The 17,177-nt window shown below is 40.1% G+C and overlaps 1 protein-coding gene across 1 annotated transcript in view; it reads left to right on the top strand.

The window, feature by feature from the left end:
- Positions 1-17,177, top strand: part of RYR2 (ryanodine receptor 2) — a 721,805-nt gene that overhangs the window by 171,614 nt on the left and 533,014 nt on the right. The window lies entirely within an intron of this gene.

Genomic DNA, 17,177 nt, shown 5'->3' with positions numbered 1-17,177 from the left:
ATCAATATCTGATAATATATTTCTCAAATACATCAATAATACTTTTCTTGGAATCTTCTCTTAGATATCCTCATGGTCTGCTTTCCCACTTCATTCACACAAATGTCATCTTATCAGAAAGCTCTTCCTTGTACAGCCATTAAAATATCAATTCCCATTATATCTTTGTCCTAGCCTGCTTTATTTTAGTCTTTATATCATTTTCCTGACATTACTGATTGACAGCAGGAGTTTTGACTGTTTTGATCATCTCTCTCCTTAGTGCCCAGGAGAATGCCAGAAATAGTACAGGAGCCCCACAATATTTTCTTCCTTAATTCCATACCCCCCTCTGCTGCTATACCATTTTTCTGGTCCTTTAAAGCAGAATTCATGAATTTTTCTATACCTACATCTCTATTTCCTCTCCTCCCTTTCTCTCTTAAATTTTCTCCTTTCTGGATCTCATTCTCAGCACTCCACTGAAATGACACTTGGTGAGGCCCAATGACTATCACATTGCCAGATGTGATGGTAATCTTCCGCCTTTTTCTCACTTCCCCTTTGCAACCCACATATCTCACTGGCTCCTGGTTTTCCTCTTCTCCCTACAGCCCATCACTGTCATTCATGATGTTTCTCCCTGGCTGAACATGCTCTTCCCACATCCTCATGTTCTCTTTCCAAGCCCCTGGTGTGCCCCAGGATACAAGGTCCATGTTGAGATTCTCTCCTCTTTATTTAACCTGTTCACATCCTTACTGAGCTCCTTAATTAGCATCATGATCTTTAAACACCTTATCATACTGATCACTCCCAAGGATTTATCTTCACTGTGATATTTGACCTGACTTCTAGACTCCTGCCTCCAGCTGCCTGACTTTCAGACTCCTGCCTCCAGCTGCCTACTTGATGTCTCATTTGGACAAAAGTCATCCCTAACCTAGTATGTCTAAAACTGACCCTCACACCCCCTTCCCTGGCTCACACTGCTTTCCCTCTGTTCCCCAGTGTAGTATGTGGTACTGCCATTTAACCCAGGTGTTCAGAACTACAAGCTTGTAATTGTTCCTCTCATCTGTATCCCATTTCCAGTAGACACTACTTTTTAAAAAGTTATTAAATTTTTTTAAAGCAGGCTCCATGCCCAGTGCAGAGCTCCATGTGGGGCTTGAACTCACAACAACCCTGAGATCAGGACCTAAGTTGAGACCCAGAGTTGAATGCTTGGGGCACCTGGGTGGCTTGGTTGGTTAAGAATCTGCCTTCAGCTCAGGTCATGATCTCAGGGTCCTGGGATCAAGCCTCATATTAGGCTCCCTGCTTAGCAGGGAGCCTGCTTCTCCCTTTCCTTCTCCTGCTCCCCCTAGTTGTGCTGTCTCTTCTCTAAGAAATAAATAAAATCTCTAAGAAAGACAAGAGTCAGAGGCTTAACCAGCTGAGCCACGCAGGCACCTCATATTTTAAATTACATTCAGATTGTGGCCACTTCCCATCACTTCTATGGGCAACACCCCCACCCCTCACCCCAGAAGTCACCACCATCCTCTGCTTCAGCTGCGGTAATAACCTCTCAACTAGTATTGCTGCTCCCAACACGGAGGCCAGAATGACTCCTTTAAAGTGAAATGAGTCCTGTCACTCTCCCTCACAGTCCTGTACATTTCTCGTCCTTTTTGGACTAAACTCTGAAACCCTTCCCAAGGCCTGCAAGGATCCAGCCCTGCCAGGGCTCTCTCTTTGTTCCCTTCTCTGGATCTGCCAGCCCCCTTGCTCCTTCTGGAGCTCACCAAAGCCTTCCCCATTGCAGGATTGCTGTGTTTGCTGCCCTGGAAGCTCTGCCTGTAATATTCCATGTGCTCATTCACAATTTCTTGTGATCTTGGTTCAGTGTCCCCTTATCCGAGAGGCTGCTTCTGACCAGCCTGCAATATAAACCCCCTTCGTCACTCAGAGTGTACGTCCTCTACACTGTCCCTGTGTTGTCAGCTCTTACCACTGTTGGGTGTTCAGTTTCATAACGAATTATTTGTTGATTTTTTTCTCTCTTCCCTGAGAGTGAGCTCCGTGGGTGCGGGAACTTGTTCCATCTTGTAGGTAGGTAGGTCTTGAGTGAGTGAATTTAACCCTTACGAAAATAGGAACAATGAAGCAACAGTGAATAATCTTTTATATTCTGAGCACCCTATCCTGAGTAGTTGGTAAATATGTTTTTGATCAACTTAATCTCTCGCAGTGACCCTCTAAAGTAGGTGTTCACTTCATAGATGAAAATACTGAAAATCACAGTGACTCATAAAAAGAGCTAGGTAGCTGACATTCAAATTCTGAATTTAGTCTAGAAATCCTGCTTTTTCCACTTATATTATTTATTATTATAAGTTAATGTATTTTGAACAACTTATTATCATTTACTATTAGGTAATGTTATTATTTCCCCCTAATAGATGAAAACCACTGAGGATAAAGTGATCATGAATTGCCTGGGGTTCTGTAGCCAGGAAGGGCTGACAGGGGCTTCCCATTCTGGTTTCTGATTGAGCTTTTTTCATGCAACCACAAGGATTCTGGAACAGGCATTTGTGTGTCTCACTTTATCTGGGTGGCATTTTTTTGCTGTCCATTATGTTTGATCCCTCGTAAACTGGCATTTGTGAATTCAATACCAGGCTTTCCAAAATCTAGTCCTAAAATGTAAAGTCATGAATTTGTTTCATATACACATTAATTAACCTTTAGCTGATTTAGTAATATTTGTATAGGCTGAGTAAAAACCACATAGAACTGAAATTTGCTACTTTGCTTGTGCCCACCTCTACAGCAAAAATGTATGCAAGTCTTATCAGAAGAGTTTCATGCCCAGGTGTAATTTGCTGGTTCCTTGATTCATTTCCAGGTCAGAGAAAAGCCCTCAGCTGAGATACTCACTGAGTGCAAGGGAAGTGAGGTAAATTATCAGAAGCCTATGAAAATAGAGAGGTTTTGGCACCTGGTACACTTGATGGTAATCTCCATTTTTATTAAAGACTTACATTTATAATTAGCAAGGACAAAATTTAATAGGTTTGTGAGTTACAGGAATAAACTGGAGGCTGAAACTGTAAACTAATATTTCACTACTTTCCAAAAGCAAATCTAGAAATCTATGGAGAAATGTAGTATCTATACATTTTGTGTGATAAACCCTTGTATAAACATGTAAGTGGGGAGATACATATCAAAACACATTCCAGAAGCAAGATTAAAATAATTTCTGTGAATCATATTTTTCCATGTTCCATGTTTTTGCTGAAAAGTGTGGTATTTATTTTCTTTATAGGTGGTATATATACCATGTATCTGTCCAGACTGCTGTTACATATTTTTTTGATCAGTTTTAAAAATTAGTCCTTGCCTTATGCAATATAAGAAAAATACACTTACTGGAGCTCATAGAATTGTGTATTTAACACCTAAAAAGGGAGGGAGTGGTGGTGGCGGGGAGAGAGAGAATATGTGTGTGTGCAAGAAACCATAATGTCTGAAATTGCCTTATCTTGAATCAATATATCTATATATCTATATATTATGGATCTGTAGATTCAGATTTTGAGAATTGCACCTGAGATTCTCCATCTTTTCAGTATCCTTACTTAAAATGTAATCTTTTTGGTATTCTTCCTTAGTGTTGGGGTAATTTTTACATATTAAAGTTTTCTCTTCAGGATTTTAATGTGGTTTATACATGGGAGTCTGGTATGGATCTTTGAGAATCTGTACCACTTGCTCACCGTGGCCTCTGCCATTCTTCAGAGAGGAGGAGGTGGACTTCTAACATTTTAAAGTATGCATGCAACCTCAACCAATATATTATGCATGATATGTACCTATATTTATACTTATATATGGGTCTCATCTGCTCTGCATATACTAAATATTTCAGAGTAGTATGTCTAAATATACTTAATTTTTCATAGAAGCATAATATCTCATAAATGGTTTGTACAATAGGTAATACTGTGGTATAATTGCAGAATGAATCCTAAGGGGTCAGCCCATCTGGTGCTGTCCTTGGTCTCTTAATACTTTATGCTTGATCATCAGCCAGGTGACAGGGAGACGTTATTGAGTGCTAAATTACTCTGCTTGTCTCTGTGTTTGATTTAATGCCTTATGTGCGAATAGGAACACCCATTTTCTTTAATAGCTGTTTTTTTGGTTGTGTTCCACATATAGGTGTGAGAGAGTCAGAATAACATTCTTATACTCTTATACATATATTAAGATGCATTTTAACCAGAATTTTCTATATGTGGCAATTCTTAGTGCCAAGTAGGAGTTTCAGATCATTTCAGAGCTGGGAACATAGGCTTCGATTTTATGCATGATATTTTCTAAGTGGAAAAGAGAAACAGATAGATTTCTGTTGATGTTACTGTGGGTGAATATATCTGTCAAACTCAATCTCTGTCTGGCATGAACAGACACTGAGAATATCTGAAATATGTTGTCTTTCTGGATCTGATTTTTTTACTTGCAAGTCCATTTTCTTATGATTGGGATCAAGTTAAATGCTTAATTTTTATAAGCTGTTTCCACTCTTACAATTCTACATATATGACCTCACATATTATCCAAGGTATTTTAGGCTAATTCCCTTTATCTTTTTTTTTAACTCCATTTTTTGTTATATCACAGCCATGAAAGTATTTCAGAAACTTATTTTCAAAGATTTAGAACAGGAACAAAGAAATTTCCTTTACCCCATGGTTTCTGAGAAACTCCTTAGTTTTCTTTTTTAAATATTTTTTTTATTTATTTATGAGAGAGAGAGAGAGAGGCAGAGACACAGGCAGAGGGAGAAGCAGGCTCCATGCACCGGGAGCCCGACGTGGGATTCGATCCCGGGTCTCCAGGATCGCGCCCTGGGCCAAAGGCAGGCGCCAAACCGCTGCGCCACCCAGGGATCCCACTCCTTAGTTTTCTAGGTGATATTTGTGAGGGTAGTTTCAATGTTTTATCCCCTCTTTGAAATACAATTTCACCAAAGAACAAATGGGGAATGTGGTATCAGGGTCCTGGAATGGATTTTTCGTGAGGTCTTATGGGTGAATCAATCCTGACATACCTCACTTCTTCTCTAGTTGGGATCTGGTCAATTACAGGATCATACCTGTGTCTACAAATTATTGGTGAGGTATTCTAGTTGTGCTGTTTAGTAGACTAGACAGTGTGTGTGTGTGTGTGTGTGTGTGTGTATCTTTAGTAATTCAGGAACTCTAATATTCGATGACCTTCCCTGTGGGAGGAGGGGCTGTAGTGGAGGGAGCAGTCCAACCAGGCAGGGAAGGAGCATATTCCCTAACTATTGAGAATTGCCTGTGTATAGTGATGGTAAAAAGCAGGCAGCTTTTGTTGGGTTTTATTACAGCTTTGAAGCTCCCTACAGAGAATACCACCTTCTAGTCTGCCCCTGGGGCAGATGGTACCTGTGACCTTCCTCATCCTATTTTGCCACTGCTCCTATTTCTCACTCCTGCTCCTGGGCTTAGGTAGCGTGGAAACCTAGGAAAGCAGGATATGGCAAATGTCACCATATTAATTCTTTCTACAATAGCCCAAAAAAAGTTTTCAACTAGTATTCTCCTATCTCAGATGTGGAAGTTAAAAAGATCCATTTTCCTTTTCTGTCCATCTGTCTGTACTTTGCTTTTTTTTCTGCCCTTTCTTAAAAATCTATTGAGCAGCATTACTTTAGACTGTCCTTAGTCTAACTTCTGAGTATTGACTAGATTTTAATTACTTATTAATGATGCATTCAACCTTCTTTTCTCATCTCACCACTTCCTGCTACTCCTCCATTCAAACTAATTTGCTTGTTACTTTCAGTATGTTTTTCACTTGATTTTTTAAAAAAGTTTTATTTTAGAGATGGGAAGAGAGAGAGGGAGCGAGAGAGAGAGAGTGAAGGGAAGAGCAGAGGGAGAGAGAATCTCAAGGAGACTTCATGCTAAGCATAGAGCCCAATGTGGGGCTTGATCTCATGACACTGAGATCATGACCTGAGCGGAAACTATGAGTCAGACACTCAAATGACTGTGCCACCCCAAACGCTCCTCACTTGATTTTAACACAATTCAATCTGCATATGGTACCTTTTGTTCACTTCACCTGTAGCCACATCATCAAACGTATTTGATAAAAGGAAATTGGAGGATTAGGTTCAGTTCCTGGGTAGGTGGCTTAATTTTCCCAGCCAGACTCTTGGTGCAATGATTTTATGTCTGTACATGTAGATTTAGATAACACAGAGGTTTGAGGATAGGCTCTTTAGAGTCAGGTGAACCCACATTTCAGTCCCATTCCACCCCACTGCAGCTGAATAACCATAAGCAAACAGTTTACTGTCAGGATGCTTTTTCCTTATCATCTGTAAAGTAGCTATAGTAATAGCACCTATGTGAACTCCTAAGCATAATAATAGTACTTAACTCCTAGAGCTCTTCATTTATTTATCCATTGACTGTATTCTGGGCCAGGTGCTCTGTGATGAGTAGAAGTTGCTAAGTAGCACTGACATTTGACTTCCCTTGACTTGTCATCGAGGAAATGCATAGTATCTGGGACAGAGGTACTTACTGGCCTTAGCTACCCTGAGGGAGGTGGGGGCTCCAGCAAATAATAAATGGCAGTTTCTTTCCCTTTTAAAGGCATAGAAAGAATCTGTTAGTTCTTTTATTCTTTTTTTTATAATAAATTTATTTTTTATTGGTGTTCACTTTGCCAACATACAGAATAACACCCAATGCTCATCCCCTCAAATGCCCCCCTCAGTGCCCGTCACCCACTCACCCCCACCCCCCGCCCTCCTTCCCTTCCACCACCCCTAACTCCTAACTCTGGGAAACGAACTAGGGGTAGTTCTTTTATTCTTAAGATAACCTTTATGAATACCTACTGTGTGCCGGGCACTAAGGATCAATATAACCATGGTAGGCAAAAGCTCTCCCTTCATGGTGCGTACATAATTTTAGGGGAGCAAGAAAACAGTTAAAGAAGACGATTGCAGAGCATAATCCATGTTATAAAGGAATGAGAGTCATGAGGCTGGGGAAGGAGAGTAAGCAACAGAGAGGTCTGGAAGACCTCCCATAATGGGAAGGGGCAGGCTTTGCAAAGATCCAGAGGAAGAACATTTCTGTGAAGGGAAAAACAAAGCAGAAAAGGACTTTCCACATTTGAGGAATAGATAGGAGACATGTATGGCTAGACTGTAATGAGCAACGTGGGAATAGACATGAGAGACAGTTGTAGAGGTGGAGAAAATAGAGCATATGGGGCCTGGTAGACCATGAGAATGAGTTGACTTACATGAGGCCTGGGGTGGTGGGAGAGCAGGTGAAAGGATCACAAGAGCAGGAAGATAGGTTTCTTCTTCTGATTCCCTTTCTGCTTCTGCTGCTTCTGCTGCTGCTTATTCTTCCCCTTTTCCTCCTCCTCCTCTTTCTTCAGATTTTATTTATTTTGAGAGAGAGAGTGTGAGCTATGAGAGGGCCAGAGGGAAAAAGAGTGAGAGAAAAATCCCAAGCTCAGTGGTGGAGCCCTGCACAGGGCTCAATCCCAGGACCCTGAGATAATAACTGAGCCGAAATTAAGAGTCAGACACTTAATTGACTGAGTCACCCAGGTGCCCCAAGGTGTCTAGTTTTATTTTATCTTTTTTAAAGATTTTATTTATTAGAGAGAAGGAGGTGGAGAGCACAGAGAGAGTAAGAGTGAGAAGCAGACTTCCCACCGAGCAGGCAGCCTGATACAGGGCTCTATCCCAGGACCCTGAAATCATGACCTGAGCCGAAGGCAGACACTTCACCAACTGAGCCACCCAGGTGCCCCTTGGTGTCTGGTTTTAATTACATTGATTGACAGTGCTGCTTATGGACATAAAAACATTGGGGGATGGCAAAATTGGGGAGGATTTTAGGAAGATTTACATTTTGGATATGCTAACTTCCAAGAAAAATGTAGACCTATTAAGATGTGATCATTATTTGTAACTATTTGTGAGATAAAGGCTTATCTGTACCTTGTTTGACATTCCTGTTGGTTTCCGCAGTATTTAAGAAAGGCATTCAAGACCTCTGTAGATGATTCCAGCTTCTATTTTTGCTAAGTGTTGGTTGGTAGGGAGCTAAAACTTGATGTCACTAAAGCTTGCCGCCGGCCTGTGGGAACCGCAGGGTCGGACTCTAGCTCTGCTGGTTCTAACTGTGCAGCTCCCGGAGAAGGCAGGGGGTTTCCTTATAGCTTAGCGGTGCACTAAATTCACTCCACGGTGATGGATTTCCCGATGTAGTGTATCAAGAGGAAAAAGGCAAAGTTCCTCTCTAAAGGGAGTGTTTATTTCTACCAAAATGGGAATTAGACAGGCGTCGAGGAAATGTTTATATATTCAGGGGCGACATTCTGCTGCCACTTGTGACCTGGAAATCGAGAAGAGGTCTCGTGTCTCGATTGTCTCCTATATTTGGGTGTTTCTGTCCCGCTCCCCTTCAGCTAACATGGCCCAGGCGTGCGCTACTGCTACCCTCGCAGCTCGGCAGCTCCTTCCTATGTGCCAATTTGTGTATGTGCTTCGGCCTGAGAGTCCTCAGCACCGAGCCACAGGTCACCTGAGTATTGGTAAGAGGTTTAAGAAAAAGTGCCACCATCTGGTATAAAACCACATACACAACATGAATAGTTAAGGATGCTACTGAGATACCCTTTCTACCAAAAACCAAACAGAAACAAAAACGAGAGGAAGCTAGAGATAGTTCATACAGTAGAAGTGTGAAAGGAACGTGTAATCGCTATCTGTGAATGTCCACCACAGAAGAGTTCTCCTTTCTCCTTCTGTCTTTTCCACAGAACCATAAAATGTGAGTGCTGGAAGGACCTGGAAGTATAGTCAGGTCATTTACTGGTGAGGAGCTGAGGATTGAGCAGTCACACTGTAGTGCACACGGGATCCTTTCCTTGCAAGTAAAAATATTACCTCTCCTTGGAAATATAAATATTACTCAGGAGAGGGATCCCTGGGTGGCGCAGCGGTTTGGCGCCTGCCTTTGGCCCGGGGCGCGATCCTGGAGACCCAGGATCGAATCCCACGTCGGGCTCCCGGTGCATGGAGCCTGCTTCCCCCTCTGCCTATGTCTCTGCTTCTCTCTCTCTCACTGTGTGCCTATCATAAATAAATAAAATTAAAAAAAAAAAAATAAATATTACTCAGGAGAATAGATTTTTCCCCAGGCTTCTGTAGTGTTGATTCATGGGTGCTTCCCATGCTTCACTGGGCTCGTTCTGTGTGTGTGAGAGAGACGAGGAGTCTTTACCTTGGCTTCACTGCCTTTGGTTTCATTGCAAAGCAAATGTCTTTGGGGCCGGGAGTCCCGAACTAGTCACTTGTGGCATCAGGGGTACTTCTAGACTTCGATGTCATGGTTGTTCTCTTTTTCCAAGACTTGTGACCATTTTACTGTTGCCCAGCTCAGCTTGGCCCCTTGGGACTGTCATGTCTGCTTCCAATTCCCGTGATAGGCACCAAGAGCATTCTTCCAGCACTCCCTGACTGTTCCGGGGCCTCTGTTCTCAAGTGCTTTGGTTTCCCATCTTGCTGCTGATTCTGGCACTCTTCTTGCCTCTTCTCTTGAATGTGATGGCTAGCACCATTTCTCATTTGGGATTTTGGTGCTGAACATTATCAGATGTGCTTTCTCATACAAATAAGCAAGATTTTTCTCTGGGGAATTTATTTAGGAACAGAATTGCCAGGTTGCAAGGCATGTATTTTCTTTCTTTCTTTCTTTCTTTCTTTCTTTCTTTCTTTCTTTCTTTCTTTCTTTCTTTCCTTTCTTTCTTTTTTTTTTTTTAATTTTATTTGTTTATTTGACAGAGCACAAGCAGGGAGAGTGGCAGGCAGAGGGAGAGGGAGAAGCAGACTCCCTGCCAGGCAAGGAGCCCAGTATGGGACCCTGGGATCCTGATTGGAGCTCAAGGCAGATGCTTAACCTACTGAGCCACCCAGGTGCCCCAGCAAGGCATGCATTTTCAACCTTTATGCCAGTTTGTTTCCTAAAATGGTTTTTAACAATTTATTCTCCCATCAGACATGTATAAGAGTTTTCATTTTTCTACATTCATGCCAAACCCCTTGGGGTTGTCAGACTTTTTTTTTTTTTTCCTTTGGCAGTCTGGAGAGTATAAAATGGATTTTATTTCCCTGTTTGTACTTCTCTGATTACTAGTAAGATACAGCCTCTATTCTTATAGTTCACCATTTGTTGAACAGCTGAAATGCTATTCATGCTTTTTGCCTACTTTTCAATTTTTTTCCTCAATGACTTACAAATCCTTTATGTGTATGTATATTTGTTTCTAGTATGAATTTCAAATACATTCTCATAGTTTATGGTTTTTTTTTTACCTTATAGTGGCTTTTGTTGAATAGAGGTTCTTAATTTTAGTAATGTTGAATTTTTCAATTTCTTTTGTCTTCTTTGTGTCTTGCTTGAGAAATCCTCTTATTATATAAACTTACACCGATATTCATCTGTATTTTCTTCTAAAAGTCTAAAAGTTTGTCTTCACAATTTAAATCTTTAAATCTTTTTTTTCTTTTTTTTTCACAATTTAAATCTTTATTTTTTTGACTTTATTTAAGAGAGAGAAAGGGAGAGCATACAAGCTGGGGAAAGAATAGAGGGAGAGGGAAAAGCAGGCTCCCTGATGAGGGCAGAGCCTAAAACTGAGCTCAATCCCAGGACCTGAGATTATGACCTGAGCTGAAGGCAGATGCTTAACCAACTTGAGCCACCCGGGCACCCCAGATCTTTAATTCTTAGAAATATTTTTTCTATGTATGATAGGATAAAGGAATCCAATTTTATTTTTTTTTATAAATTAGATTTTTAGGTTTCTATTCATTCTTATGTTATTACATACTTTAACACTTCTATAATAAAGGTACATTATTTTTTATTCTACATTTTTAGTTGCACTGAGTTATTTTCTGATTAACCTAAGATTTATGATTATGTTTAGTGCTGCATAAATGTCAGGAGCCACCTAACTGATCAGCAGGGAAGGGTTATTAATGGAAAGAGAATGGTCTATTCTCACTCAGCATATTTTCATGATTATGGCAAGATAAATAGCAACATACTACATTTTCAACAAGTTTTACAACATTCATATTCACAAGTATAAATTTGTTGAGGAGCATGCTTTAAATTATTATTATTTAATTAATATTATTATGTTATTTTTTGTCACTAAATTCTGTACTCAACATGTCTCACAGCATTGTGTCTTTATCTTACATCTTTTCAGTAATAGGTCATTCGATAATTGTTGATAGAATTGGGTTCTTCATAGAGTGTCTTTCCAGTATGGGTTTTATGTAGTGAGCTCCAGCTGCAGACTTGACTTGCTAAATGTCTCCTCTTTAATGTTGATTAAGGAATGAGTGATCAGTGAAGATAGCTCTTCATTCCTAACACTGAGATTGTGTTGTGCATTTTGAATCCACACATGCCTTACAGGTGTTGCTCTGGGAGTAGAGGATTTTGGATGCTCTCTTCACTGCTGTGTTTTTGTAGCAGTCATTACCTGGCATTTTCCAAGGCAGTTATATCTCCTGCTAAACATTACCTTGCCTTCTTGCTTAAAGATTATGACTTTCTGTAGTTTTCTTTTTTTTTTTTTTAAGAATTTTATTTTATTTTATTTATGATAGTCACAGAGAGAGAGAGAGGCAGAGACACAGGCAGAGGGAGGAGAAGCAGGCTCCATGCACCGGGAGCCCGACATGGGATTCGATCCCGGGTCTCCAGGATCGCGCCCTGGGCCAACGGAAGGCGCCAAACCGCTGTGCCACCCAGGGATCCCTTTCTGTAGTTTCCTTAAACACACAAGGGCTGGAGCTCACCTGAAGCCTCTCTACAGGGATCACAGAGATGGACCTTCCCTCTAATGCAGATTTGCTCCTGTTTTTATTTATCAGTGAAGGCCTTTCCATACTGATTAAGGGCATAGAGTTTCTCTATCATATGAATTTCTTAGTGTGAATAAAGTTTAGCCTTCTGGCTGGTATCTTCCCCATAATCCTTATATCATACACTCTTTCCCCCTATATGGGTTCTCTGGTATCTGTATAGGTATGTGCTCTGGCTGAGGGCTCTTCCATATTCACTGCATTTATAGGCTTTCTCTCCACTATGAAGTCTCTGATGTTATCTAGGGACAGCATATATGCATTAAAGGCTTTATGCAGAAATGACATTCTTAATGTTTTTTTACTAGTGTAAATTTAAAAATGTATTTTTTTAGGGCTGATGATGACTGAAGGCTCTTTTACCAAGAATATAGTCAGAGGGCATCCCCCTATCTGATCTTCTGGGTGGTCATAAAGGATAAATCTGTGGCTGAAGGCTCTTCTGCATTTATTTTATTTACAAATTTTCTCTGTAGTGTGACCATTTTATTTTTGTCCAGTGTACAACCACAATTTCTACAATAGTAGCTTTCTGGATTTTTTTTTTTCATGTAATTTGTCAGCAAATCCTGCCACTTCTACCTTGATAGTATATTATGTTCAAATTGCGGTGTCTGAGAACCCAGAAATGGGCCCTCAACTCTGTGGTCAACTAATATTCGACAAAGCAGGAGAGAATATCCACTGGAAAAAGGACAGTCTCTTCAATAAATGGTGCTGGGAAAATTGGCCAGCCATGTGCAGGAGAATGAAACGAGACCATTCTCTTACACATACACAAAGATAAACTCAAAATGGATGAAAGATCTAAATGTGAGACAAGAATCCATCAAAATCCTAGAGGAGAACACAGGCAATACCCTTTCTGAACTTGGCCACAGCAACTTCTTGCAAGATACATCTACAAAGGCAAGAGAAGCAAAAGCGAAAATGAATTATTGGGACTTAATCAAGAAAAAAAGCTTCTGCACAGCAAAAGAAACAGTCAACAAAACTAAAAGACAACCTGCAGAATGGGAGAACGTATTTGCAAATGACATATCATAGAAAGGGCTAGTATCCAAGATCTATAAAGAACTTATTAAACTCAACAGCACGGAAACAACCCAATCATGAAGTGGACAAAAGACATGAATAGAAATTTCACAGAGGAAGACCTAGACATGGCCAAAAAACACATGAGAAAATGTTCCTCATCCCTTGCCATCAGGGAAATACAAATCAAAACCACAATGAGATACCACCTCACACCAGTGAGAATGGGGAAAATTAACAAGGCAGGAAATAACCAATGTTGGAGAGGATGTGGAGAAAGGGGAGCCCTCTTGCACTGTTGGTGGGAATGTGAACTGGGGCAGCCACTCTGGAAAACCGTGTGGAGGTTCCTTAAAGCATTAAAAATAGAACTATCCTATGACCCAGCAATTGCACTGCTGGAGATTTACCCCAAAGATACAGAAGCAGTGAAGCAGCAGGACACCTGCACCCCATTGTTTCTAGGAGCAATGTCCACAATAGCCAAACTATGGAAGGAGCCTCAGTGTCCATCGAAAGATGAATGGATAAAGAGGATGTGGACTGTTTTTCCATTGGGATATTACTCAGCCATTAGAAACGACAAATACCCACCATTTGCTTCAACATGGATAGAATTGGAGAGTATTATGCTGAGTGAAGTCAGTCAGTTGGAGAAGGACAAACATTATATGGTCTCATTTATTTGGGGAATATAAAAAATAGCGAAAGGGAATAAAGGGGAAAGGAGAGAAAATGAGTGAGAAATATCAGTGAGGGTGACAGAACATGAGAGACTCCTAACTCTGGGAAACGAACAAGGGGTGGTGGAAAGGGAGGTGAGCTTGGGGTTGGGGTGACTGGGTGATGGGCACTGAGGGGGGCACTTGACGGGATGAGCACTGGGTGTTATGCTATATGTTGGCAAATCGAACTCCATTAAAAAAATATACAAAAAAAAATACCCACAACAAATTGTGGTGTCTGTAATAGGTTCTCAATAAAAAGGTGATCTGTGCTTTGCATGCTTATGATTAGGCACAATTTTAGTTGGCACAGTTTGGTTAAATGGCACGAGTACCCTGAACATAATGGTTCAAATTTCATTTTTCATAATATATTAACTGTAACTACATAAAGCACAGATTTCACTTCTAGCTCTTTAGTTTATGAATCACCATCAGATACCTAGCAGATGTTCATCATGATCAGTGACCAATCACAACACTTCTTTCAAAGTCTCTGGTGATTGGTCACTGAGTCTCTGTTCTTCCCGTTCCACATAGACACACCTGTGCGGTTACCTCCTTGTCTACGTGTGGATTCCCATCAGTATGAGGCTGTGCTTATTAGTCTTAGCTCTTAGAATAGAGAAGAAACTTCATGTATGGGTGTGTATACCCATATCCTTATACAGACGTGTATGCTGACAAAAGCCAGATTTACTGCACATAGGTTATAATAAATTTAAAAAACTACTTATCAAGACTTCTCGAATGCATTGTTAGTAGACTCTGAAACCACAGTGGTGCTGAGAAAAATTATGCTTCGAGATGAATGATGGGTTAATTAAAGTGAACTGGCAGGTATTTATGAATTGGTATTTCGTCCATCAATGTTCAGTATATTTTACTTTGCCAGAATGGAACCCTCTGCTTACTGAAATATAAAATAAGAACAGCTCCCAGGTAAACTAGAAAAAGCCTCATGTCATGCCAAGTTCTATCATTCACAGTTGAATCATGAATGTTGCAGTTATAGCCTCCTTCCTTGGTGGTGTGGCAGAGCTCTCTTGAGCTTAATGTTGCTTTATGGCCAGGGTGAAGGCTCTAGATTAAAAGGAAACTTTGTACAAGTGAGTTAGTTTCATAGTCTTGGTAGCTCAGTATATTATTTATACTGGCTTCCTTCCATAATGTGGTATGTCTGGACCACATATTAATGAGTATCTCCACATGTGAGCTCATTTCTGGTTCTGTCCAAAATATATGAACTTATTTTAATATTCAGCTGTTATTGATGACGTCCAAGCTCTTTTAAGAGACTGCTCACATGTCTTCTGGGATCCATACCCTTTCTGGGACCCATTTGGGATTCTAGTTCCTCAGATCCACTGGTTTGAAATGTAGAATCAGCATGCCCAAGTGCAACAGAATCTGCATTTCAGCAATACCCACAGGTGAAAGGATGCATGTGAAAGATTGAGAGATACTTTCCTAGATAACAAATATAGTTAAAAAAATCAGTTGAGCCTCTATAAGCAGTATGGGGCTGAGGATTTTTAGGTTCAGATAAAGTAGGTTGATCAATCAGTTCCTAAAATATGTATGATCAGCCCTCTCTATGAGCAACAAGTTACCTTGAGCCTCATTGTCCTCATCTATATAAGTGTGGATCATCTTTATGTCATGAGATGCTGTGAAGAATAAATCAGTTAATGGCAGGGCTGACATACACTATACTACTTGGTAAAAATGATGTACCTCCTCTTCTTTTGGGACTTCCTGTTATTCTTGTCTGTCCTGTACCTTTCTATTTTCTCTTCTTCTCATTCTCAAACTGTCTTTAATGAGTCCATTAAAGTAATTATTTACTAAATGGTATTTAGATGGTCTCCAACATCCAGTGGAGCCCATTTTACCCAAGAGTACAGTTTCCATGCTAGACTTAGTTGCAGAGGGTGAGTGAGACAAGATAGTAAAAGACTGTGGGGACTTGGTAAGGCATTGAGCACATCAGCACAAATCAGTTCTTTGTTATTATACTGCGTATTTGGAAGACAAAATATATCTTTGATTTTGCCTATTATATAAGCAACAAAACACTTCATTATTTTTGTTATAGCCATGCTGAGCATGAATTAATATTCAGATTTACTTATTATATGAAAATAATGCTTTTTTTTAGCAGATGACTTTTTAAATATAACAATTGAATGTTCACTGGAAATTAATGAGCACCTGAAGGGATAGTTGGGAGGTGATTATTAAAAGATTGGACTTCGCCTGTGACTGGTGCTCTAAGCCAGCTATTAGGTGTTGCTGCACTATACAGGAAATAAAGCAAATACATAGGATTATAAAGGTTTTAAATGCAAATTGGAGCTGTACTTTTCCATTTTATACAACATATTCTTTGGGTTAATCCAAAAGACTTTTTTTCTTTTGAATTTTTAATCACGTCTCATTATCCCTCCTCTGTTGTTCTTCCATGAAGAGGGTCTTTTAGGATATACTTGATTGTCTCTTTTCTCTCCAATTCTGATTAAATAGGTCAGTGTATATATTTGTTCTTTCACTTCTTTGTGAAGTGTCCTGTTTCTTTGCATTTGGAATGTCAAAATACAGGTGGTTAGACTTTTTAGGCAGTTGCTACTTAGAATTTGTTCCATTGAAATATTTTTGACAGTGTTAGCTCCTATTTATTGTCTGTTTAGCGCCTTTTGCATATCAGTTCCTGTGTGACTCATTTACCTTATCATCTTAGAGATTCAGTACTTTGTCTAGGATCTTCTAACCTGTGGATGGCAGAGCCGGAATGGCAATCCAGCTATTGCTGATTCTCAAGTCTATGCTTTTTGCAATCTTCATGCTGTCTACACAGAGTCCTCTTACTTATCGTCTCTTCCCTTGTATAACTTGCTTAGTTAGTTAGAAACCAGTGTGGATTTCACAGGACTGAACTGGCAAATCATCTCTCTGAATGTTTTTAAGCAACCGAGTGTCATTTCAAATGTGGAGGAGTGGCCAATGTGTGGATGAATGGAGATGGTTTTTTGGGTCTATTTGATTGCAGATGTTCTGTTATTGACCTGTTCCTGTGCTGGTTTTGGATCAGTGTGTGTGTGCCTGCTGTTGGAACCTTTGCTCTTTTTGATGATACTTGATGTCAGGCAGTTACTCGGTAATTCTGATGATTAAACCCGTGTGTGAGAGTGCTAACATGGAGATTCTATATTTTACTGTACCTTGTGTGGATTGCCTCTGGGGACCAGTAATAATAGTGAGAAAACTGTTGACTGCCTGAATGGCAATCACCTCTTTCACCCCTCCTTCCACTCAGTTACCTTTTTTACAGAAAAAAGTTCTCTAGGGATTGAGACTGTTTTTTTTTTTTTTTTTGGAAAGTTGTTGTTACATTTTTCTCTGATTTTTAATATGCACTAAAATAATAG

Source organism: Vulpes vulpes, chromosome 4 (assembly GCF_048418805.1).
Source record: "Vulpes vulpes isolate BD-2025 chromosome 4, VulVul3, whole genome shotgun sequence".
NCBI classification, from domain to species: Eukaryota; Metazoa; Chordata; class Mammalia; order Carnivora; family Canidae; genus Vulpes; species Vulpes vulpes.
The sequence above is the reverse complement of the archived record's forward strand: the minus strand, read 5'-3'. Positions and strand labels throughout refer to the sequence as shown.